The 25,692-nt window shown below is 44.2% G+C and overlaps 2 pseudogenes; both read right to left on the bottom strand.

Annotated features, from left to right (window-relative positions):
* Positions 1 to 9,126: 9,126 nt before the first annotated feature.
* LOC141028003 (disease resistance protein Pik-2-like) lies at positions 9,127 to 12,119 on the bottom strand (annotated as a pseudogene).
* Positions 12,120 to 23,049: 10,930 nt separating this feature from the next.
* Positions 23,050 to 24,545, bottom strand: LOC141028006 (disease resistance protein Pik-2-like; annotated as a pseudogene).
* Positions 24,546 to 25,692: the final 1,147 nt, after the last annotated feature.

Genomic DNA, 25,692 nt, shown 5'->3' with positions numbered 1-25,692 from the left:
ACCATTTGTAGGGGCAAAAAAATCATGTTCTCAGTGATGGCCTATGTTATTTTCTTCCTGATGAATATCAAAATGAACATGTATTAATGCATCTACGTTGCTCTAAAATATTATCATACTTATCTATGAACCTATATTTAACTGATGGGAATCAACTTGATGTATTATAGTTTCAGCTAGCACGGGAACATTCATATTCAAACTAACAAGCTCTCAAGGCGACATGCACCCAAACAGTTCCTAGAACTCAACTGAGGTGGGTGAGGAAATTAAACAGCCACCCAACCCCTACAACACCACTGCCATGTTCCCAGTTAGTGAAGATGTTACATTCTAATCATCATAGCCTTCAAGCTTGTATAAATTATTATTTTTAGCATAGATGAAATTAATATGTAGAATCAACTTAGGTGTACAAATTACCTCGTGAGCTTGGTTTGTCGCAAGCAAATCATGCGTCAACGATTCAAAATCAATAGGCTCCAGTTGTCCTTCATTAAAACTGAGAAGTCAAAAAATAGCTATTCAGTTTAACATTTTCAATAATTAATATATCTCATAGCCATGGATGATATCATGTTGACAACAAATGAAAACATGAAACCTACACAGATTATTGGGTACTCAATGCGCACTCTCCTAGATCCAAAGCAGATGGCGAACATCTCCTTAAATTCATAGTCAGCAAAATCCACTGTGTGCCACACCCACGAATTATCTCTCCCAGCATGCTACTGCATCTTCTTCGTGGCCACAACAACACACGAAATATCGAGATGTAAGAAAAGCCTAGCTATCTAATATGCAAATCAAAATCACATGCACATCACCGCAACACATAAATGTTGTGATAGTTTGAATTTTCATTTTTAGCACGGAATGGTAGTTCTGAATGCTTTGTGTATTTTTAAGCTAGGAGTGCACAATACACAACATATCCTTGAGCTAAAGCTTGATTCTTGGTAGAACTGTATCCCGCTGTTTATATACAGAAGCAACCAATCAAATCTCTCACTATGAACAACTTTTTCTTTTCTTTTAGCTTTATTAGGAGGCTCATCAAACATGAAAAAATTCTCGTTACCAATGTACCCATCAGAAATAGAAAGGCCAACAAAATTCTGGTCAACAGGAATACATTTTTTTTTTGAAATGGAGGATGACCCCCGGCCTCTGCATCTGGGAGATGCATATGGCCACTTTATTAATTATTCTCGAGGACCTTACAAAGTATTACAGACAATATTCTTGAATCCACCATCTGGGCAACATATACCGCTACTCTTATCCATACGATGAAGGGGTACTAGTTGGGCCACTACCCAAACCATTCACCTAAACCTAACATCAAAAGCCGGAAGCCCCAGCCGAGCCACATACCGGGTCTGGGGCACAATCCGGTCAGACACACTCTTGTGTCGTCGCAGCCATCTTCCACAGGTCCGTCTTCAGAATATATTGAGTCTTCTACCTTGTGTAGGCCACTCCGCCATCGACGTCACCATGATGCCAGACAGCTACCTCCTCCTGCGCGAGTCCATCTCCGCGCATCGGGCGGCGAGCCTCCACAGCGCCATGCCGCCGATCTTTGCCGCCATCAATGAGTGAGATGAAGTACCGCTCCACCACGGCATGTACAAGGTGAGGAAGGGAGAGGTCCCCATCGGAGACACGGCCGGCAGAGAAGCACCGCAGCCACGAGACACTGCCCGAAGCTGCGACGCGGTAGATCAGACGGGCCGCCACCAGGAACCAGACAAGCTCGCCATACACACCCAGCATCCCCATGCCCAAGTCGGCGCCTTCAAGAAGGTGACGACGCTGTGGCGCCGCCGCCGCTTACCCACCGGGGCTAGGGTTTTCACCCGGGCGCAGGGGAAGGGGGGAGGCAGGGGAGGTTTAGCCTCGGCGCCGCCACCAAGGAGGGAATGGCGTCCGGGACGCCATCGGCGCCGTGACCGCCACCGGCAGCCAAGGGTTTCCCCCGGCCAAGCACCCTGCCGCCACCTCCGAACCAGCAACAACATCAGCAGGCGCGTGCACGCCGGAGATCCAGGCCGGCCGGAGGTCATGCATCACGAGCGGACCAGATCGCCTCCGATCTGGCGAGGGGAGCCCGGGGCCTCCCCGCGCCATGACCAGTGCCCACCGGGACCTCGCTGCCCGCGCAGCCGAGGGGATCCGGCCAACCTCACCGACGAGCACTCCCCGCCACCGGAGGAGCGCCGTCCGCACCAGCGAGGCCGCCGCCTCAGATCCGGGCCCTCGCCACCGAAAGGGAGCGGCCAGAGGCCTCGCCGCCGCCCTCACAGGCAGCCGCGCGGGGGCCCCGGCGACCGCCTCCGGCAGCGGCGAGGTGGAGGGGGAGGGGGAGGAGGCGGCGCGAGGGAACCCTAGATCGCCCCCGAGTCGCCCTCGGTAGAGCGACGCGGGGGGGGAGAGGGGGGGGAGGGGGGAATACATAAATTAGTCATCCAACAAAAGACTATTTCCTTTAAGAGAAAAAGGCAATTCAAAAGTATGAAAAGAAATAAATGAGATGGATTTAATCTCGAATGCCAATAATTATTCTTACGCAAGCAAAACTATTTTTTGTTTGAAGCAAAATTGTGGGCATGCTGAAACTTATCATACTACTAAGTTAGCGACTAACCCAACTAATTTATGTGTCAGAGCAAGAGAACTAACTTAAATAAGAGACATATTTGATGACCGAAGACTATGCTGATGAAATGCATCTGTAACTGAATATGCAGGAAACAGATAAATATGTCAAATCAATAAGCATTAGTGATCACATCTAAATACCAAGATACTGATATCATGCATGGTGGCACATAGCTCAACCTCAGGTCAACATGGTTCCATGGCAGCCATTTTGCTTTCAAGATGGAGACAAAGCAATCTGACAATTTGTATAAGAAATAAAAGGTAATGTAAACAATAGAACAAAAAGGTTAGGTCCGAAAAGTAAGAAAACAACGAACGACAAACCATTATCAGATAAACCAAACAATGAAAAAGAAACCATCATGGTGGGCAAGGCAGTCTATTGTCAAGCACCGATTGGCCAACACCAACCAAGATTTGTTTTTACTTCAACGGCGCCCAACAGCCCCAATAAGAGATGGCAGAGGATACTCGACGTTACCGGTTAAGAAGGTATTGTAAGCAGACTTGCAGAGTACTGGGACGATTCCATCCATTGCCAAAGAAGCTGATACGGATCATCACTGTGCTGCACTTGATAAGGACCTGAGCCGGATGAAGAAACCGCATGATACCCTGCACATTGAGTACCCCAGAGATATTGTAAATCCATCTGTGGTGTAGCAAGGCCTTCTTAACCGTGGGACCATTAGCACTCATGATTCGACAACCGCCTAACTGCTGGAGCCAACTCAGTAATGGACTGACCATCGATCCAACAATCAGTCCAAAACTTTGCGCTCTCACCATCTTCTGCAGATCCTTAATGCTGAGATCACCCAGCTCAATCGGCTTGCAATATCCCACCATGCTACAGTGCAGTTACCACCTGGCGTCGTGATGCCCTTTCCAAAAGAAACTGTGTTTTGACTCGCTACAACATGATATGTATATTAACAAGTTGAATCTAGAAACGGTATAGAAAGGCAAAAGGATCTAGAAAGTACCACATATATTGCATCAGGAGACAAGCGAGCATTCAGTAAATAAAATTGGGCCAAGAATTCTCTTCACTTTCTCAACTGGAGCCATGATACAGTGAGTACTTGCTGATACAACAACTACTCAACTGTTTAGGCCCGACAGAAGAAGCGACATGAAGAATCGGCACTTCATAATTTGTTCTAGTAGTGACAATGGAAAACATAATCAATCGCCCTCCATAAAAATCCTGAATAATCTTCAATGTAATGACAAAACAACGTGCTATTTGACATAGTGTCACAAACTCCTTAACATTAGTTCCAGTCTGGGTGCGGACAAATGTATTATCATGAACTGAATCCACGCTACCCAGGATCTACAAAGACATTGAAGCAAACGCTGCAGAATTCCTGACCAATCCATGTCTACCTATAGCATTTTAGCGCCAACAGCAATGTATATAGTAAAATATTTATTGAAATGTATCAAGAGCTCTGTACATCACCATGCTCTATGTAGAAAGATAACAGGCAGGTCAATGATTCAAAAATAATAACACTAAGGGTACAACAAATATGTACTACTAATCAGAAGTGCGTCCAAAGAGTATCACCTATTCAGCCATAAAGTACCAAACCTAATCCTGAATGACCTATTGCTGGTGGATTTTCCTTATTGGCAGTATGTACTCCATATTCGATTACCCCTCACTGTACTTGAGATGAAAATTTGTACCATAGAACGACATACAAGGGTCTAACGGCCTTTCAAATTTAAACAACCAGTACTGAGGAGTAATCCCTGGTCGAACTGGTCACTCACTGAACTAAGAACTTGAGAATTTTGATGACTAGGCCGATTATACCTTAACCAAACCTATGTACAGCATTCCTAAGAAACTACTGCAACAAGGTCATTGCGATGGTTCCTACTGATGTAGTTCCTGCTAAACACCTTCTGTTACTATCAGATAGTTTCATTGTGCTATCACACCTACAAACTTAATCACTGATTTGTAGGAGTATTAACAGAGAAGAAGATTATTGAAAATTCCTGGTTCCCTATTTGATCTCTACAGGACAAAGGCCTGAAGTCAAAACCACGTACACAGTCTAATCCCAGTGGTTCTATTTTGTGATCGCAAATCAAACTGGATACATTAATATGACAAACAGAGAAATGGCACTATTACTCCATCAAGCAATTAGACAAGACCGTCAAATCAAAATAAGTAAAAGATAATTAGCATGCTCTTGTATAAGTCACCATATATGTGAAGGGAAAATGTCAAACTCCAATTAATATTAAGAGAAAATGGTGAAAAAAGAACATATGATGCAATGCAATCTGTCAAACGCCTTGTGAGCAGAGTAGAATGAGATGGAGGGATCAGTAAGTGCCTTGACCTGCACAGTGGTGCGACAGGCAAACAACTTCATCTGCGATGCTATATGCCATAGCAATCATCAATGATTTACAATGAAACTGCAAGCTTTCCTCACCTGCTCCTGCGTGTTTGTCTTCTTCACATCAGCAGCTGGCCTTGCCCCCCTGAGATCACCACCCCGCACCACCTCCTAGAGATCTGATAGTCCGTGGGTGACCTACATACAAGCACCAATAACATCAAGAATCAATATCCAGTATTTCCACCACCTACCCATCCAACTATCAAGAACCAAGCAACCCAGTCAAGAACTCTGCAGCGGCAATGACCTTATAGGACGACGGAGTAACCCAAGATGAGCCACCGCCACTGCTATGATAACATACTCCTTTTACCGCCCTCCATCCCCAACCTGAAATGACGACCCTAAAAATATCAATATAATCTTCTAAAGAAAATATGGAAGTGGCAGACACAAATGACTTTATCCCAGCACTCAGCTTGGCAAAGATAATTAATATATTTCTCCGAGAATCCTGGTCCGAATAAATGATCAGTCATGTATCCTAGTTGAATACCCTCTACACTTATATACTGGAGATTTACCTCATTGGATTTTGCAAAAGAAGAGTCTACATGGAAGAAATTCACGTCAGGGTGAGTGTGTTTTATATCACAGTCAACCTGCTCGATCATCTCTGAATACTAACAAAAGATATAAATATTGGAGTGATGCAAAATGGTAAAATGACTCGCGCGTATGGCCGTACACTCGACACCATATGCATTTGGAAACACTAGTCGTCAACCCGTGCACCTGCACGGGCTAGCAGTTTGAAGACCATAAAGTTGTATTTGATGTTTGTGAAAATGCGATCATATAATTTTTGAAATGTTGGTACTAAAAATGTTTAATTGGTCCATGGAAGGATAATAAAGAAACATATACATTTACAAAATTGTTTCATGGTGATACATTCTCATGTAAATTGTTTTATCTGTTAGATCCCTCAGTCTGATTTGAATATTGTTATCCAATGTAACTGAATATATTCTCAGTACTATATAAAGTGATGCATTTCTCACATATGTGATGTATTTATCTTGTATTTTTATTGGACATATACAGATGCATGCATACCTAGAGCATATTTCAGTCATATCTAACTTTGACATTGCTAAGTTTTGGCCAACTGATACTGGTCTAGAAATGTGTCAAGGCTAACAAAAGCCAGGACATAATTATGGGAAAAAAGAAAAATATATATTATAAGCTTGATGTAAATATATAAACATTATAGTGTGGAAAATCACAATTGCATGTGGTGTAAATTCAAATACATACCTCACAGTTCGTGCCCTTCATTAAACTGAATCTATGTACTACTTTTTACTTCCATCATTAATATGTATATGAAATGTAAGACATGGGTAATGTTGTATACATATGCATGTGATTGGACCATTAGATAATCTACATAGATAGGTGTGTTGTATGTTTTTTCCAATGTGATGCTTTATTTGCGAACTTGAGATTAGAAGGCATTTTCGTACAGTAACATGATATACAGTGAAGGGATTCTAGCATTAGTAACAAATCATCGTTAAGCGATCAATGGGAATATGATGAATATGATAGGCCAGACATAAGAGAAGAAACTGCTAAGTGCATGAATATGATGAATAAGTACACGCATGCATATATGTCAGGCATCAATGGGAATCATGTGACGAATTACGTGATTGAGATGACTCATGTGAGATATCATGTAAATAAACTGACTGTGTAAACAACCATTAGTCCATCACGAACTTGTGTTTCTGTCTGTTCCTACAACCAAACATCTTCCCGTAGAAACGCCAGTTTTGAAACTGGTGTTGTAGACGACTGGCGCTGACAACGATCATTGATATATCTCGATCAGGGGATCGAGCACCTCTCAACATCCAACATGTAAAATTCCAACGGAGTACTAGGAATTGTAACATGAAGTGTGAATTTTACATGTTATATGTTGAGAGGTGCTCGATCTGTATGTTTTTTCTTCGATTTGTTCACCAAGAAAAAACTTAGACGTTGCATGTGCATGTGGCGTTAAAAACAAACACACCAATCTAGGCAGCCTGCATTTGCATGACGGATACATGGTGGCTTATATCATTATTGCTCATTCACTTGCATCTATATGCTGCTAAATTAATGATACGCAGGATTTAAGGATACCTGCAGGGCGAGATGATGCTGCTAGCTTGCCATTACAGGAGCGTGAGCGCGTGCTGCCTCTGGCCTTGCTGCCGAGGAAGCTTCCGTCTGATGTGAAAGCGGAAGAGGAGGTGGAGGATGAGTGCAGATACATCGTTAGATGAACCACAGCCTAGCAATAGCCACAAATACGATATCCTTGCGAATCTGGTGACACCCACACTGACCGTTGTAGCCGCTGGAATGATCATAAAATTAATATTAACATGGCCGATCATTAGCTCTCTCGGTGGGTTTCTACTTACTGTTCTTTGATATTGTGTATTTTCTTGATCCTTCCCGAGTCCAGCAGCACGTCCACTGCTACCTCCTCATACATGTTTCTCGCCGCCTGGCCGTGTACAGCACGATCAACGCACAGACTCCCGTTCACCTCAAGGGACATAGCCTCGGCAAGAATTTTAGCAGATCAGAAAGTAGAACAGCATCAGCTCCAGATCCGCGACTGCGCAAGCACGGTCTCTCTTTTTAGATGGGAAAGACTGCAATACAAAACCTTCTTCCTGCGATGACTGGCGAGGGAAGCTCCACATCTGTGCGGCACCTGGTCTCGAACTCCGTTGTGGTTCGACAACAGCCACGGCCAACAGCTAAGACAATATGGTTTAAGGGGAGGAGAAGGCAACAATGGCTTTTTTCAATCAATACAGTTTTTTTTCTGTACGTAATCTGGTTGGAGAGGGCGTACTAGCCATCAACATGTTCGTGGAAAAAAAATTGATTTGAGAAAACGTGGAATATTTTTCTCCACCTCGATTGTGGATTTTTTTTCCTTGTTTCTCGTAAACATCATGGAGTTTTCATCGGTGGATGCTTATTTTTGTTTCCACCATCGGTGGATGTGACAAATCCTTTTTTACTGGACCATGGAGTTTTCATGGGTGGAGGCTTCTATTTTTTTCTACTACTGGTAGACGTGACAAATCCTTTTAATTACTGGACCAACTTTGTTAAGTAACTTTCTTTTTATCCTGGCCGTAAATCTTCTAATCCAACGCTAGAAATAATATTGATGATGTGGGTTAATTATACGTCTTGAAAGGTGCCTCCAATATCCTCAAAAAAAAGGTGCCTCCAATTACTGGACCAACTTTGTTACGTAACTTTCTTTTTATCCTAGCCGTAAATTTTCTAATCCAACGCTAGAAATAATATTGATGATGTGGGTTAATTATACGTTTTGAAAGGTGCCTCCAATTAGTAAATATAAGATAAGATTGTGAGAGCATATAGATACAGTCAAACAGAAAAGTTAAATGCTTCTTAAACTAATAAAAGGAAAATCCAGGTATTTGAACCTTAACAGCAATTGCTTTAAATAGCTCGGGCTTGGGGCTGAGACGTGTGCCGTCGGCAGCGGATCAGGCGCAGCTCCGCCCCATGCTACTTCTCCAGAGGACGAGAAAGCCGATCAAAGAGGAGAGGAAGACGCATGGCTGAAGGCTGGCTAGGAGAGAGCCGCCTTGTATCTGGGCGACGGAGGAAGGAGGCGTCGATGCAGAATTGGGGCCTCGCAGTTCGGCGCCGCCCAGACCATGCACCACCGCCCGCGGGTTCTCCGAATCGCAACCGGCCGCGGCGCCGCCATATCGGCACGTCACAGGAGCCGCCACGGGCAGAGCAGAGCGGAGATGGCGGGGCGTTGCGGAACCAGCGCCATGGAGATGCGGGCTGAGCAGGGCGGGCTGAGTCGCGGACGGAGCTAGGCGCGTTGAGTAGCAGGCGGCGGCGGCGGTTTTGGGGGAGGCGAGAGGAGAGGAGAGAAGAGAAGGTAGCGTGTGGAGGAAGAGAAAAGGAAATAGATTCTTGCGTGAGCCCTCCGATTTTGTCGTACGTGTGATGATGTGGACCGAGCGAGGAGTTGCCATTCGCGCGACCCTTATTGGGTTTGATTTGGCCAGGTTGGTGATGCAGGCAATGGGACATATTGCAATCCAGTGGGACATATTGCAATCCAATTCGACCGATGGGACTGCTGATTATATTATAAATACTGGGACATATTGCAATCCAATGCGTACAGTGAAAACAAGTATAATAGGCATACAGGTATATGAACACAAAAAGATCAATAATGGAAGTGACAGTACTACAGAAAAATAATAGAAGTAACAGCACCATACAGAAGTACAGATTACAAGAATCAAAATGTAAAGTAGCCGTAAGTAAAGATGCAGTCTGTTTATTTAGCTCGCAAAACGGAATTTTGGATTTTTAGAAAATAATCTTCCTAGAAATACAGTGCCAAATGATTGTAGGTGAGTCAAGAGACAACAACATCTCATCCAATCTCTTCAAACAGTGATTATTTTTGGCCACTTGCTCACGTACTCCTTATCTAAATACTTGGGGGTATCCTTCAAATCTTCTACCAAGAACTTGGTTATCTCATCGGCTTGATTATCAACGCTGAGATGCACTTCTCGGAGACTACTAAGAGTCTCGATGCCATAAATCCCTTCGAAGGCCTGAAACTGCAGATCAATCCTCTCGAGTGGTGGCATTACCTCTCCTGTAACTGCAAAGCTCAGCCTTGGCACCAAAGTTGCAAAGAAGCGAAGCAGCTTTAGACTCTTGAATCCTCCAGGAGGAACAATTATCTCCCTATTGAGTGTAAAGGTGAGAGAAAACAATTCGGGCAGGTCCTGGATGAGCTTGAAAGTATCAGTCTTAAGAACTGTCACAGAAAGGGTCAGCTTGTAGAGGTTCTTGAGCTCCACGATCCACTTTGGAGGCTTTTCCAACATGCCAGACAGCTCCAGACCAGTGAGGTATCTTGGAGGAGCGGACATGGAGTCTAGTGAGTTGATAAAATTAGAGCTCTCATCATTGATTGCAAGTGTCTGTAGACCGCAGCTGCAGAGGTACTGAATGGAGGAGCATAAATCTATGAAGGTTTTTTGACCCTCAATAATATTGAGCTTGTAAATGGCAAGTTTCCTTAGCCCAGTTAGCTGATCAAGACTTGCAGCAGTGGTCGAGCCTTCACTGATCTCGATCCCTGACAGTACACGAAGTGCTTTCCTTGTCACCTTATTTTTCTATTGAGGCATCTTCAAAGCCTTCCGTGATTTTTTACTTCCCCCAAGCAAACTGCGGAGCCGTTTGAGATTGCCAAAAGTTTTGGGTAGATCTCCGACATTTGTCTCCCTTGCATCAAAAGTTTCCAGATCCTGGATCTTCTCTATCTCTGATGGAATCGTGGAAATCTCTGTTCGACGGAGGCTCAAATACTTCAGTACAAGCATTTTACATATGTCCTCCATATGTTTATTTGTCAATCCCTTCCAACCCTCCAGATCAAACACTTGAATTATTCCATTATTGAATGAATGAAAAGGCAGTGGTCGGTCTTGGCTTCCAAATACGGTTAGTGACCGTACTTGAGACAAATCCATGCCTTCTGTTGGATTCCCTTGTTAAGAACCACTACTCTGCATGGAGAGTCGACGGACTTTGTTGCTAGGAGTTGGCATCAACCAGTGCCCGCCGACGACAGTGATAAAATTTTCCTGGCTTGCTTTGGACACGATATATTCAAGAATCATATCGTGAACTTTAAAGGATTTTACCTTGCCGTTGCGGTTGTGATCAACAGGGCGTATTATCTTCCTACTTATGAGTTGATTGAAGTATGTTTCTGGGACCTCCTCTGCTGTCAGACCTTGCTTCTCAGTGACAAAGCATTCAGATATCCATCTCCTGGTCAGGCGCTTCGTACAAATCTTCAAACCCTTTAGAAATATGCTCAAGTACAATGAGCAGGTCTTGAGATCTGGAGGCAAATCATTGTAGCAGTAATCGAGTATCCTTGTGACTCCATCCAGGGTAAGTGGAGCCACCTTCTCTTGAAACAATGACTTGCAAACTTTCCTCCAATGGCCATGGTCATTCTTTTTGGCTGGGTTGCAGGCGGCAAGACCAGCCATGGTCACTATGGCCAAAGGCAGCCCACCACAGTACTTCCATATTTCTTCATGGGCATGTTGTTTCTTGCTGCATTGGTTTGCGGTTCACAAAAACTATGATTAAATAGCTTTTCCGAGTCTACATCGCTAAGAAAACCAACTGGATGCAAATAATCGCTAGTCAACTGGCACCAGAAATATACATACCAACTCTTCTTTCTCCCCACCATCACTCCTCGTTCGCCCCATCATTTGCTTTTGTGCTTTCAGGGGATCCCGTGGAATGAGCCAGTCGCCGCATCAGAGCATGCCGCACCAACAGCTTGAAATCTTGTAGTCACTATTACTCTGCCATTATTATCATTTTCATGTGGCAACCAAGTTCTAATATCATGCCATGTTTCTGCAGACCAAATGTCATCAATCAAGAGGAGATACCTAGCAAAAAAAGGTAAACAAAAGTACAAATGAGAAAAGAAGTGGTCGCATACCCAAGTTAGTCTTTTGTATGTTAAAACTAGCTGATAAAAGAAACTTCGTCTAACTCAGTTGTGCAAGTGAATGTACAGTCTCAATACCTAGATTTCATTTGCTAGGACTCACTTATGGGCCTCTAGTTTATTAAAATAATTTATACAGTTTTTCATGCGCTATTTTTAGAAACTAATGAGACATTCACCTAATAGTTTTAATTGGGGGTATAACTCTTTATTTTAATAGACCATACACTAATGGCGAAGCTTTTTGGAGGTCTTGAGTAATTCTAAAAATAAATGTGATGATTCGCAATTTCTGGAAAACAAATCCACATATACATATGTATGTGTTATATAACTGTATAAAGTTTCATGATAAAATAACTTGACATGTGTGCTAAAGAATAAATAAATGGATTTTAACACTGATTAGTAATTGTGCTGAAAATTCAAAAAAAAAACCTTTTTTCTGAAGTTCGTAGCTTAAATGATTCATCTTCAAAATTTCTTCACAAGTAGCATACATATATACGTACATGTGGATTATTTTTAAAAAATGTGATACTTGAAAAATATATAGTTTCACTTTTTAAAATAGGTACGGTACCCTAGTGTCCAGGGAGGGCCGCTACTGGTAAGCCAGTTAGAAAGCCCGCTACTGGTAACCCAGTAAGTAGTGGCGTCATAAAAGTAGAGGGCGCCCTGCTCACCATTGATAGGCCTTTCTCCACCAGCCACTGTTAGCCTATTTTGCAGCGTCACCTGCATTGTCTACTTTATTCTCTTATGTGAAACAATTTTCAATGGAAGCTTGTTCTTTTAGTTCCAAAATTGTAGATTCACCTAGGTTCCTTGAAATGCACATTTGCCAGTGCACAAGCGCCGGAAAAGTCTTACTCGTCTATTATTTCAGTATTCAAACACTTCAATAAAGGAACCCATTGCGACCTTTTTTTGCTTTTACCATATAACCACAAAATTACTACCACTACCTACATGGAACTGCAACTATCTCAATCTATTCGATAAACTTTGGCTTGACATTTCAGCATACCATATGCAAATTAGATATTATATTTTTTATAAATTTAATTACACATCCTATTATTTAGCACCGTCACGACACCTAACTTTTCGGGGTATCGCAGGATCTCCCTGGGTACGAATGATTAGGGAAGTGTGAGGCAGGTGAGTTGAGACCTCGCAGCAAGATCACCTGGTTGTCTTGACGTTATGGAAGGATCTCCCTGAGCTCGGAACACGTGGACATCACAACCATCTTAAAACGAAACATGAAAAAGCTTACAAAAACTTCTCTCGAAAAATGTCTCCCTACCATTTAAAAAAATTCTTAAAAAAAATTTCTCATCATGACCAACCAGCATGTGCCACATGGTGTAGCTGGTTGGCCACCATTCTAGTGCCTCTTAATGGGTTTAACTAGTGGCTGGGGCGCGCACTTGGCGCGCCTCCTATGCGGTCCTTTGCGCGCTTGCCTTGGTGGTGCAGTTGTTTATGGTTCTAGTCCTCTTGAATTCGTTTCAACAACTTATTATATTGATGGTGCATCAGTGCATGTCAGAGACAGGAAGAGCAAACAAACAACTCCAACTCACTGCTTGTTGCCAACTCCTACCGTGTTGCCCTGCAACTGCACCTACTATCTTTGACTTCTTCTCTTTAGTTCAGGGATCAGTCTGTAATTTACATTTTCAGTCAAAATATGATTAACACTATCTTATTCATAATCCCACGATGTAACTATGCAAGCTTCTAGTCAATAGTAAGGAATCTCTTCGGAATGAAACATCATTTAGTTTATTCTTACATAAGTCCAGGTTGGCACTACTGAACTTGTAATCTTGAGAGCGTCCTGGATCACCACAGTTACTGCAAATGATGCCAATTGGAAAATTCTTGTCAGCATAAAGCACCAAACTTATACATGTATTGCATTGTACATGAAAAAATGATTAAGACAGTGATAATGTAGCATGCTCTTCATCAGCTCCTTCACCTTCTAAATCTTTCCTTCAAACCCATTTGCAGATCTGAAGTAAATATATGTGCAGAAATCAGTCATCAACAAAATTGGAATAAAGATCTACAAACTTTGGGTACTATTTTTGTTATAAAACTGAAGAGCAAATTCTTGGCATCTACATCATACAAAAGGGAAATACTTGCTGAGTTCTTAACCATTTGTAGGGGCAAAAAAATCATGTTCTCAGTGATGGCCTATGTTATTTTCTTCCTGATGAATATCAAAATGAACATGTATTAATGCATCTACGTTGCTCTAAAATATTATCATACTTATCTATGAACCTGTATTTAACTGATGGGAATCAACTTGATGTATTATAGTTTCAGCTAGCACGGGAACATTCATATTCAAACTAACAAGCTCTCAAGGCGACATGCACCCAAACAGTTCCTAGAACTCAACTGAGGTGGGTGAGGAAATTAAACAGCCACCCAACCCCTACAACACCACTGCCATGTTCCCAGTTAGTGAAGATGTTACATTCTAATCATCATAGCCTTCAAGCTTGTATAAATTATTATTTTTAGCATAGATGAAATTAATATGTAGAATCAACTTAGGTGTACAAATTACCTCGTGAGCTTGGTTTGTCGCAAGCAAATCATGCGTCAACGATTCAAAATCAATAGGCTCCAGTTGTCCTTCATTAAAACTGAGAAGTCAAAAAATAGCTATTCAGTTTAACATTTTCAATAATTAATATATCTCATAGCCATGGATGATATCATGTTGACAACAAATGAAAACATGAAACCTACACAGATTATTGGGTACTCAATGCGCACTCTCCTAGATCCAAAGCAGATGGCGAACATCTCCTTAAATTCATAGTCAGCAAAATCCACTGTGTGCCACACCCACGAATTATCTCTCCCAGCATGCTACTGCATCTTCTTCGTGGCCACAACAACACACGAAATATCGAGATGTAAGAAAAGCCTAGCTATCTAATATGCAAATCAAAATCACATGCACATCACCGCAACACATAAATGTTGTGATAGTTTGAATTTTCATTTTTAGCACGGAATGGTAGTTCTGAATGCTTTGTGTATTTTTAAGCTAGGAGTGCACAATACACAACATATCCTTGAGCTAAAGCTTGATTCTTGGTAGAACTGTATCCCGCTGTTTATATACAGAAGCAACCAATCAAATCTCTCACTATGAACAACTTTTTCTTTTCTTTTAGCTTTATTAGGAGGCTCATCAAACATGAAAAAATTCTCGTTACCAATGTACCCATCAGAAATAGAAAGGCCAACAAAATTCTGGTCAACAGGAATACATTTTTTTTTTGAAATGGAGGATGACCCCCGGCCTCTGCATCTGGGAGATGCATATGGCCACTTTATTAATTATTCTCGAGGACCTTACAAAGTATTACAGACAATATTCTTGAATCCACCATCTGGGCAACATATACCGCTACTCTTATCCATACGATGAAGGGGTACTAGTTGGGCCACTACCCAAACCATTCACCTAAACCTAACATCAAAAGCCGGAAGCCCCAGCCGAGCCACATACCGGGTCTGGGGCACAATCCGGTCAGACACACTCTTGTGTCGTCGCAGCCATCTTCCACAGGTCCGTCTTCAGAATATATTGAGTCTTCTACCTTGTGTAGGCCACTCCGCCATCGACGTCACCATGATGCCAGACAGCTACCTCCTCCTGCGCGAGTCCATCTCCGCGCATCGGGCGGCGAGCCTCCACAGCGCCATGCCGCCGATCTTTGCCGCCATCAATGAGTGAGATGAAGTACCGCTCCACCACGGCATGTACAAGGTGAGGAAGGGAGAGGTCCCCATCGGAGACACGGCCGGCAGAGAAGCACCGCAGCCACGAGACACTGCCCGAAGCTGCGACGCGGTAGATCAGACGGGCCGCCACCAGGAACCAGACAAGCTCGCCATACACACCCAGCATCCCCATGCCCAAGTCGGCGCCTTCAAGAAGGTGACGACGCTGTGGCGCCGCCGCCGCTTACCCACCGGGGCTAGGGTTTTCACCCGGGCGCAGGGGAAGGGGGGAGGCAGGGGAGGTTTAGCCTCGGCGCCGCCACCAAGGAGGGAATGGCGTCCGGGACGCCATCGGCGCCGTGACCGCCACCGGCAGCCAAGGGTTTCCCCCGGCCAAGCACCCTGCCGCCACCTCCGAACCAGCAACAACATCAGCAGGCGCGTGCACGCCGGAGATCCAGGCCGGCCGGAGGTCATGCATCACGAGCGGACCAGATCGCCTCCGATCTGGCGAGGGGAGCCCGGGGCCTCCCCGCGCCATGACCAGTGCCCACCGGGACCTCGCTGCCCGCGCAGCCGAGGGGATCCGGCCAACCTCACCGACGAGCACTCCCCGCCACCGGAGGAGCGCCGTCCGCACCAGCGAGGCCGCCGCCTCAGATCCGGGCCCTCGCCACCGAAAGGGAGCGGCCAGAGGCCTCGCCGCCGCCCTCACAGGCAGCCGCGCGGGGGCCCCAGCGACCGCCTCCGGCAGCGGCGAGGTGGAGGGGGAGGGGGAGGAGGCGGCGCGAGGGAACCCTAGATCGCCCCCGAGTCGCCCTCGGTAGAGCGACGCGGGGGGGAGAGGGGGGGGGAGGGGGGAATACATAAATTAGTCATCCAACAAAAGACTATTTCCTTTAAGAGAAAAAGGCAATTCAAAAGTATGAAAAGAAATAAATGAGATGGATTTAATCTCGAATGCCAATAATTATTCTTACGCAAGCAAAACTATTTTTTGTTTGAAGCAAAATTGTGGGCATGCTGAAACTTATCGTACTACTAAGTTAGCGACTAACCCAACTAATTTATGTGTCAGAGCAAGAGAACTAACTTAAATAAGAGACATATTTGATGACCGAAGACTATGCTGATGAAATGCATCTGTAACTGAATATGCAGGAAACAGATAAATATGTCAAATCAATAAGCATTAGTGATCACATCTAAATACCAAGATACTGATATCATGCATGGTGGCACATAGCTCAACCTCAGGTCAACATGGTTCCATGGCAGCCATTTTGCTTTCAAGATGGAGACAAAGCAATCTGACAATTTGTATAAGAAATAAAAGGTAATGTAAACAATAGAACAAAAAGGTTAGGTCCGAAAAGTAAGAAAACAACGAACGACAAACCATTATCAGATAAACCAAACAATGAAAAAGAAACCATCATGGTGGGCAAGGCAGTCTATTGTCAAGCACCGATTGGCCAACACCAACCAAGATTTGTTTTTACTTCAACGGCGCCCAACAGCCCCAATAAGAGATGGCAGAGGATACTCGACGTTACCGGTTAAGAAGGTATTGTAAGGAGACTTGCAGAGTACTGGGACGATTCCATCCATTGCCAAAGAAGCTGATACGGATCATCACTGTGCTGCACTTGATAAGGACCTGAGCCGGATGAAGAAACCGCATGATACCCTGCACATTGAGTACCCCAGAGATATTGTAAATCCATCTGTGGTGTAGCAAGGCCTTCTTAACCGTGGGACCATTAGCAATCATGATTCGACAACCGCCTAACTGCTGGAGCCAACTCAGTAATGGACTGACCATCGATCCAACAATCAGTCCAAAACTTTGCGCTCTCACCATCTTCTGCAGATCCTTAATGCTGAGATCACCCAGCTCAATCGGCTTGCAATATCCCACCATGCTACAGTGCAGTTACCACCTGGCGTCGTGATGCCCTTTCCAAAAGAAACTGTGTTTTGACTCGCTACAACATGATATGTATATTAACAAGTTGAATCTAGAAACGGTATAGAAAGGCAAAAGGATCTAGAAAGTACCACATATATTGCATCAGGAGACAAGCGAGCATTCAGTAAATAAAATTGGGCCAAGAATTCTCTTCACTTTCTCAACTGGAGCCATGATACAGTGAGTACTTGCTGATACAACAACTACTCAACTGTTTAGGCCCGACAGAAGAAGCGACATGAAGAATCGGCACTTCATAATTTGTTCTAGTAGTGACAATGGAAAACATAATCAATCGCCCTCCATAAAAATCCTGAATAATCTTCAATGTAATGACAAAACAACGTGCTATTTGACATAGTGTCACAAACTCCTTAACATTAGTTCCAGTCTGGGTGCGGACAAATGTATTATCATGAACTGAATCCACGCTACCCAGGATCTACAAAGACATTGAAGCAAACGCTGCAGAATTCCTGACCAATCCATGTCTACCTATAGCATTTTAGCGCCAACAGCAATGTATATAGTAAAATATTTATTGAAATGTATCAAGAGCTCTGTACATCACCATGCTCTATGTAGAAAGATAACAGGCAGGTCAATGATTCAAAAATAATAACACTAAGGGTACAACAAATATGTACTACTAATCAGAAGTGCGTCCAAAGAGTATCACCTATTCAGCCATAAAGTACCAAACCTAATCCTGAATGACCTATTGCTGGTGGATTTTCCTTATTGGCAGTATGTACTCCATATTCGATTACCCCTCACTGTACTTGAGATGAAAATTTGTACCATAGAACGACATACAAGGGTCTAACGGCCTTTCAAATTTAAACAACCAGTACTGAGGAGTAATCCCTGGTCGAACTGGTCACTCACTGAACTAAGAACTTGAGAATTTTGATGACTAGGCTGATTATACCTTAACCAAACCTATGTACAGCATTCCTAAGAAACTACTGCAACAAGCTCATTGCGATGGTTCCTACTGATGTAGTTCCTGCTAAACACCTTCTGTTACTATCAGATAGTTTCATTGTGCTATCACACCTACAAACTTAATCACTGATTTGTAGGAGTATTAACAGAGAAGAAGATTATTGAAAATTCCTGGTTCCCTATTTGATCTCTACAGGACAAAGGCCTGAAGTCAAAACCACGTACACAGTCTAATCCCAGTGGTTCTATTTTGTGATCGCAAATCAAACTGGATACATTAATATGACAAACAGAGAAATGGCACTATTACTCCATCAAGCAATTAGACAAGACCGTCAAATCAAAATAAGTAAAAGATAATTAGCATGCTCTTGTATAAGTCACCATATATGTGAAGGGAAAATGTCAAACTCCAATTAATATTAAGAGAAAATGGTGAAAAAAGAACATATGATGCAATGCAATCTGTCAAACGCCTTGTGAGCAGAGTAGAATGAGATGGAGGGATCAGTAAGTGCCTTGACCTGCACAGTGGTGCGACAGGCAAACAACTTCATCTGCGATGCTATATGCCATAGCAATCATCAATGATTTACAATGAAACTGCAAGCTTTCCTCACCTGCTCCTGCGTGTTTGTCTTCTTCACATCAGCAGCTGGCCTTGCCCCCCTGAGATCACCACCCCGCACCACCTCCTAGAGATCTGATAGTCCGTGGGTGACCTACATACAAGCACCAATAACATCAAGAATCAATATCCAGTATTTCCACCACCTACCCATCCAACTATCAAGAACCAAGCAACCCAGTCAAGAACTCTGCAGCGGCAATGACCTTATAGGACGACGGAGTAACCCAAGATGAGCCACCGCCACTGCTATGATAACATACTCCTTTTACCGCCCTCCATCCCCAACCTGAAATGACGACCCTAAAAATATCAATATAATCTTCTAAAGAAAATATGGAAGTGGCAGACACAAATGACTTTATCCCAGCACTCAGCTTGGCAAAGATAATTAATATATTTCTCCGAGAATCCTGGTCCGAATAAATGATCAGTCATGTATCCTAGTTGAATACCCTCTACACTTATATACTGGAGATTTACCTCATTGGATTTTGCAAAAGAAGAGTCTACATGGAAGAAATTCACGTCAGGGTGAGTGTGTTTTATATCACAGTCAACCTGCTCGATCATCTCTGAATACTAACAAAAGATATAAATATTGGAGTGATGCAAAATGGTAAAATGACTCGCGCGTATGGCCGTACACTCGACACCATATGCATTTGGAAACACTAGTCGTCAACCCGTGCACCTGCACGGGCTAGCAGTTTGAAGACCATAAAGTTGTATTTGATGTTTGTGAAAATGCGATCATATAATTTTTGAAATGTTGGTACTAAAAATGTTTAATTGGTCCATGGAAGGATAATAAAGAAACATATACATTTACAAAATTGTTTCATGGTGATACATTCTCATGTAAATTGTTTTATCTGTTAGATCCCTCAGTCTGATTTGAATATTGTTATCCAATGTAACTGAATATATTCTCAGTACTATATAAAGTGATGCATTTCTCACATATGTGATGTATTTATCTTGTATTTTTATTGGACATATACAGATGCATGCATACCTAGAGCATATTTCAGTCATATCTAACTTTGACATTGCTAAGTTTTGGCCAACTGATACTGGTCTAGAAATGTGTCAAGGCTAACAAAAGCCAGGACATAATTATGGGAAAAAAGAAAAATATATATTATAAGCTTGATGTAAATATATAAACATTATAGTGTGGAAAATCACAATTGCATGTGGTGTAAATTCAAATACATACCTCACAGTTCGTGCCCTTCATTAAACTGAATCTATGTACTACTTTTTACTTCCATCATTAATATGTATATGAAATGTAAGACATGGGTAATGTTGTATACATATGCATGTGATTGGACCATTAGATAATCTACATAGATAGGTGTGTTGTATGTTTTTTCCAATGTGATGCTTTATTTGCGAACTTGAGATTAGAAGGCATTTTCGTACAGTAACATGATATACAGTGAAGGGATTCTAGCATTAGTAACAAATCATCGTTAAGCGATCAATGGGAATATGATGAATATGATAGGCCAGACATAAGAGAAGAAACTGCTAAGTGCATGAATATGATGAATAAGTACACGCATGCATATATGTCAGGCATCAATGGGAATCATGTGACGAATTACGTGATTGAGATGACTCATGTGAGATATCATGTAAACAAACTGACTGTGTAAACAACCATTAGTCCATCACGAACTTGTGTTTCTGTCTGTTCCTACCACCAAACATCTTCCCGTAGAAACGCCAGTTTTGAAACTGGTGTTGTAGACGACTGGCGCTGACAACGATCATTGATATATCTCGATCAGGGGATCGAGCACCTCTCAACATCCAACATGTAAAATTCCAACGGAGTACTAGGAATTGTAACATGAAGTGTGAATTTTACATGTTATATGTTGAGAGGTGCTCGATCTGTATGTTTTTTCTTCGATTTGTTCACCAAGAAAAAACTTAAACGTTGCATGTGCATGTGGCGTTAAAAACAAACACACCAATCTAGGCAGCCTGCATTTGCATGACGGATACATGGTGGCTTATATCATTATTGCTCATTCACTTGCATCTATATGCTGCTAAATTAATGATACGCAGGATTTAAGGATACCTGCAGGGCGAGATGATGCTGCTAGCTTGCCATTACAGGAGCGTGAGCGCGTGCTGCCTCTGGCCTTGCTGCCGAGGAAGCTTCGGTCTGATGTGAAAGCGGAAGAGGAGGTGGAGGATGAGTGCAGATACATCGTTAGATGAACCACAGCCTAGCAATAGCCACAAATACGATATCCTTGCGAATCTGGTGACACCCACACTGACCGTTGTAGCCGCTGGAATGATCATAAAATTAATATTAACATGGCCGATCATTAGCTCTCTCGGTGGGTTTCTACTTACTGTTCTTTGATATTGTGTATTTTCTTGATCCTTCCCGAGTCCAGCAGCACGTCCACTGCTACCTCCTCATACATGTTTCTCGCCGCCTGGCCGTGTACAGCACGATCAACGCACAGACTCCCGTTCACCTCAAGGGACATAGCCTCGGCAAGAATTTTAGCAGATCAGAAAGTAGAACAGCATCAGCTCCAGATCCGCGACTGCGCAAGCACGGTCTCTCTTTTTAGATGGGAAAGACTGCAATACAAAACCTTCTTCCTGCGATGACTGGCGAGGGAAGCTCCACATCTGTGCGGCACCTGGTCTCGAACTCCGTTGTGGTTCGACAACAGCCACGGCCAACAGCTAAGACAGTATGGTTTAAGGGGAGGAGAAGGCAGCAATGGCTTTTTTCAATCTATACAGTTTTTTTTCTGTACGTAATCTGGTTGGAGAGGGCGTACTAGCCATCAACATGTTCGTGGAAAAAAAATTGATTTGAGAAAACGTGGAATATTTTTCTCCACCTCGATTGTGGATTTTTTTTCCTTGTTTCTCGTAAACTTCATGGAGTTTTCATCGGTGGATGCTTATTTTTGTTTCCACCATCGGTGGATGTGACAAATCCTTTTTTACTGGACCATGGAGTTTTCATGGGTGGAGGCTTCTATTTTTTTCTACTACTGGTAGACGTGACAAATCCTTTTAATTACTGGACCAACTTTGTTAAGTAACTTTCTTTTTATCCTGGCCGTAAATCTTCTAATCCAACGCTAGAAATAATATTGATGATGTGGGTTAATTATACGTCTTGAAAGGTGCCTCCAATATCCTCAAAAAAAAGGTGCCTCCAATTACTGGACCAACTTTGTTACGTAACTTTCTTTTTATCCTAGCCGTAAATTTTCTAATCCAACGCTAGAAATAATATTGATGATGTGGGTTAATTATACGTTTTGAAAGGTGCCTCCAATTAGTAAATATAAGATAAGATTGTGAGAGCATATAGATACAGTCAAACAGAAAAGTTAAATGCTTCTTAAACTAATAAAAGGAAAATCCAGGTATTTGAACCTTAACAGCAATTGCTTTAAATAGCTCGGGCTTGGGGCTGAGACGTGTGCCGTCGGCAGCGGATCAGGCGCAGCTCCGCCCCATGCTACTTCTCCAGAGGACGAGAAAGCCGATCAAAGAGGAGAGGAAGACGCATGGCTGAAGGCTGGCTAGGAGAGAGCCGCCTTGTATCTGGGCGACGGAGGAAGGAGGCGTCGATGCAGAATTGGGGCCTCGCAGTTCGGCGCCGCCCAGACCATGCACCACCGCCCGCGGGTTCTCCGAATCGCAACCGGCCGCGGCGCCGCCATATCGGCACGTCACAGGAGCCGCCACGGGCAGAGCAGAGCGGAGATGGCGGGGCGTTGCGGAACCAGCGCCATGGAGATGCGGGCTGAGCAGGGCGGGCTGAGTCGCGGACGGAGCTAGGCGCGTTGAGTAGCAGGCGGCGGCGGCGGTTTTGGGGGAGGCGAGAGGAGAGGAGAGAAGAGAAGGTAGCGTGTGGAGGAAGAGAAAAGGAAATAGATTCTTGCGTGAGCCTTCCGATTTTGTCGTACGTGTGGTGATGTGGACCGAGCGAGGAGTTGCCATTCGCGCGACCCTTATTGGGTTTGATTTGGCCAGGTTGGTGATGCAGGCAATGGGACATATTGCAATCCAGTGGGACATATTGCAATCCAATTCGACCGATGGGACTGCTGATTATATTATAAATACTGGGACATATTGCAATCCAATGCGTACAGTGAAAACAAGTATAATAGGCATACAGGTATATGAACACAAAAAGATCAATAATGGAAGTGACAGTACTACAGAAAAATAATAGAAGTAACAGCACCATACAGAAGTACAGATTACAAGAATCAAAATGTAAAGTAGCCGTAAGTAAAGATGCAGTCTGTTTATTTAGCTCGCAAAACGGAATTTTGGATTTTTAGAAAATAATCTTCCTAGAAATACAGTGCCAAATGATTGTAGGTGAGTCAAGAGACAACAACATCTCATCCAATCTCTTCAAACAGTGATTATTTTTGGCCACTTGCTCACGTACTCCTTATCTAAATACTTGGGGGTATCCTTCAAATCTTCTACCAAGAACTTGGTTATCTCATCGGCTTGATTATCAACGCTGAGATGCACTTCTCGGAGACTACTAAGAGTCTCGATGCCATAAATCCCTTCGAAGGCCTGAAACTGCAGATCAATCCTCTCGAGTGGTGGCATTACCTCTCCTGTAACTGCAAAGCTCAGCCTTGGCACCAAAGTTGCAAAGAAGCGAAGCAGCTTTAGACTCTTGAATCCTCCAGGAGGAACAATTATCTCCCTATTGAGTGTAAAGGTGAGAGAAAACAATTCGGGCAGGTCCTGGATGAGCTTGAAAGTATCAGTCTTAAGAACTGTCACAGAAAGGGTCAGCTTGTAGAGGTTCTTGAGCTCCACGATCCACTTTGGAGGCTTTTCCAACATGCCAGACAGCTCCAGACCAGTGAGGTATCTTGGAGGAGCGGACATGGAGTCTAGTGAGTTGATAAAATTAGAGCTCTCATCATTGATTGCAAGTGTCTGTAGACCGCAGCTGCAGAGGTACTGAATGGAGGAGCATAAATCTATGAAGGTTTTTTGACCCTCAATAATATTGAGCTTGTAAATGGCAAGTTTCCTTAGCCCAGTTAGCTGATCAAGACTTGCAGCAGTGGTCGAGCCTTCACTGATCTCGATCCCTGACAGTACACGAAGTGCTTTCCTTGTCACCTTATTTTTCTATTGAGGCATCTTCAAAGCCTTCCGTGATTTTTTACTTCCCCCAAGCAAACTGCGGAGCCGTTTGAGATTGCCAAAAGTTTTGGGTAGATCTCCGACATTTGTCTCCCTTGCATCAAAAGTTTCCAGATCCTGGATCTTCTCTATCTCTGATGGAATCGTGGAAATCTCTGTTCGGCGGAGGCTCAAATACTTCAGTACAAGCATTTTACATATGTCCTCCATATGTTTATTTGTCAATCCCTTCCAACCCTCCAGATCAAACACTTGAATTATTCCATTATTGAATGAATGAAAAGGCAGTGGTCGGTCTTGGCTTCCAAATACGGTTAGTGACCGTACTTGAGACAAATCCATGCCTTCTGTTGGATTCCCTTGTTAAGAACCACTACTCTGCATAGACAGTCGACGGACTTTGTTGCTTGGAGTTGGCATCAACCAGTGCCCGCCGACGACAGTGATAAAATTTTCCTGGCTTGCTTTGGACACGATATATTCAAGAATCATATCGTGAACTTTAAAGGATCTTACCTTGCCGTTGCTGTTGTGATCAACAGGGCCCTGGGCGGCGCAGGACGGCCGGCCCTCGCGGCGGCGCTCGGCTCGGCGGCAGGTCGGGCCGCTGGCGGATCTGGGCGGGGCTTCCCTGCTTGGTGGCGCGGCGGCGTGGTCTGCGCGGGGCGGCGAGGCGCGGGCTCCTCCTCCTCCCGATCTGATGGCGCCACGGTGGCGCCGGCGTTCGGGCGTGCGGCGGGATCCGCGAGGGTGCTCGGGCGGCGGTTGGCTTCGGGAAGCGATGGCGGGCGCTGGGCTCTCGGCGGCGCTCCGGCGTGTGCAGGCGGCGGCGGTCCCTGTGCGCGGTTGGCGACTCCGTCTCTGACCAGGACGGCACGGGGGATGGCGGCGGCCCGGCGTGGCCAGCGATCTGGATGCGGTGGTGCCGGCGGCTCGCTGATCTGCCGGTACTCCAGGGTCTTCCTGGTGGTGCTGGTGGTGACGGCGGCCCGTGCACGAGAGTTGGATCCCTTCGAACTGATCTGGGTGAAAACTTGCCTTCCGCTTCTGCTAAGGCCGGCGGTGGTGGCGCTATCTGCGTCATTCCCTTCTTGAAGGCATCACCGTGGAGAAGTTCAAAGCCACTCTCTGCTACCTCCGGGGGAAACCCTAGATCGGATGATCGGATGACGGCGGCGCTCTGGTGTCGTTCCTCCCTTGGGGGCGTCATTCTTGGAGGTACACACGTGATCAAGGGACCAGAGGATGGATTCTTTGGTGGAGCGGTGCTTCATCCTACACACTGATGGCGACGGATCTTGACGGCGTGGCGTAGTGCAGATTCGGAGTTCGCCGTGGGAGGATGAACTCGCGCAGGAGGACGACGCTGTCGGGCGTCGTGGTGGCGTCGATGGCAGAGAGACCTGGCACGGTACATGCAACAGTACAGCTCTGAAGATGGATTGATGGCAGGTGGCTGCGGCGGCCTCATACCCGGCAGGCGCCCTGG

The sequence above is a fragment of the Aegilops tauschii genome, chromosome 7 (assembly GCF_002575655.3).
Source record: "Aegilops tauschii subsp. strangulata cultivar AL8/78 chromosome 7, Aet v6.0, whole genome shotgun sequence".
In the NCBI taxonomy this organism is placed as follows: Eukaryota; Viridiplantae; Streptophyta; class Magnoliopsida; order Poales; family Poaceae; genus Aegilops; species Aegilops tauschii.
Note: the sequence above shows the minus strand (reverse complement) of the source record. Positions and strands in the feature narration are given on the sequence as shown.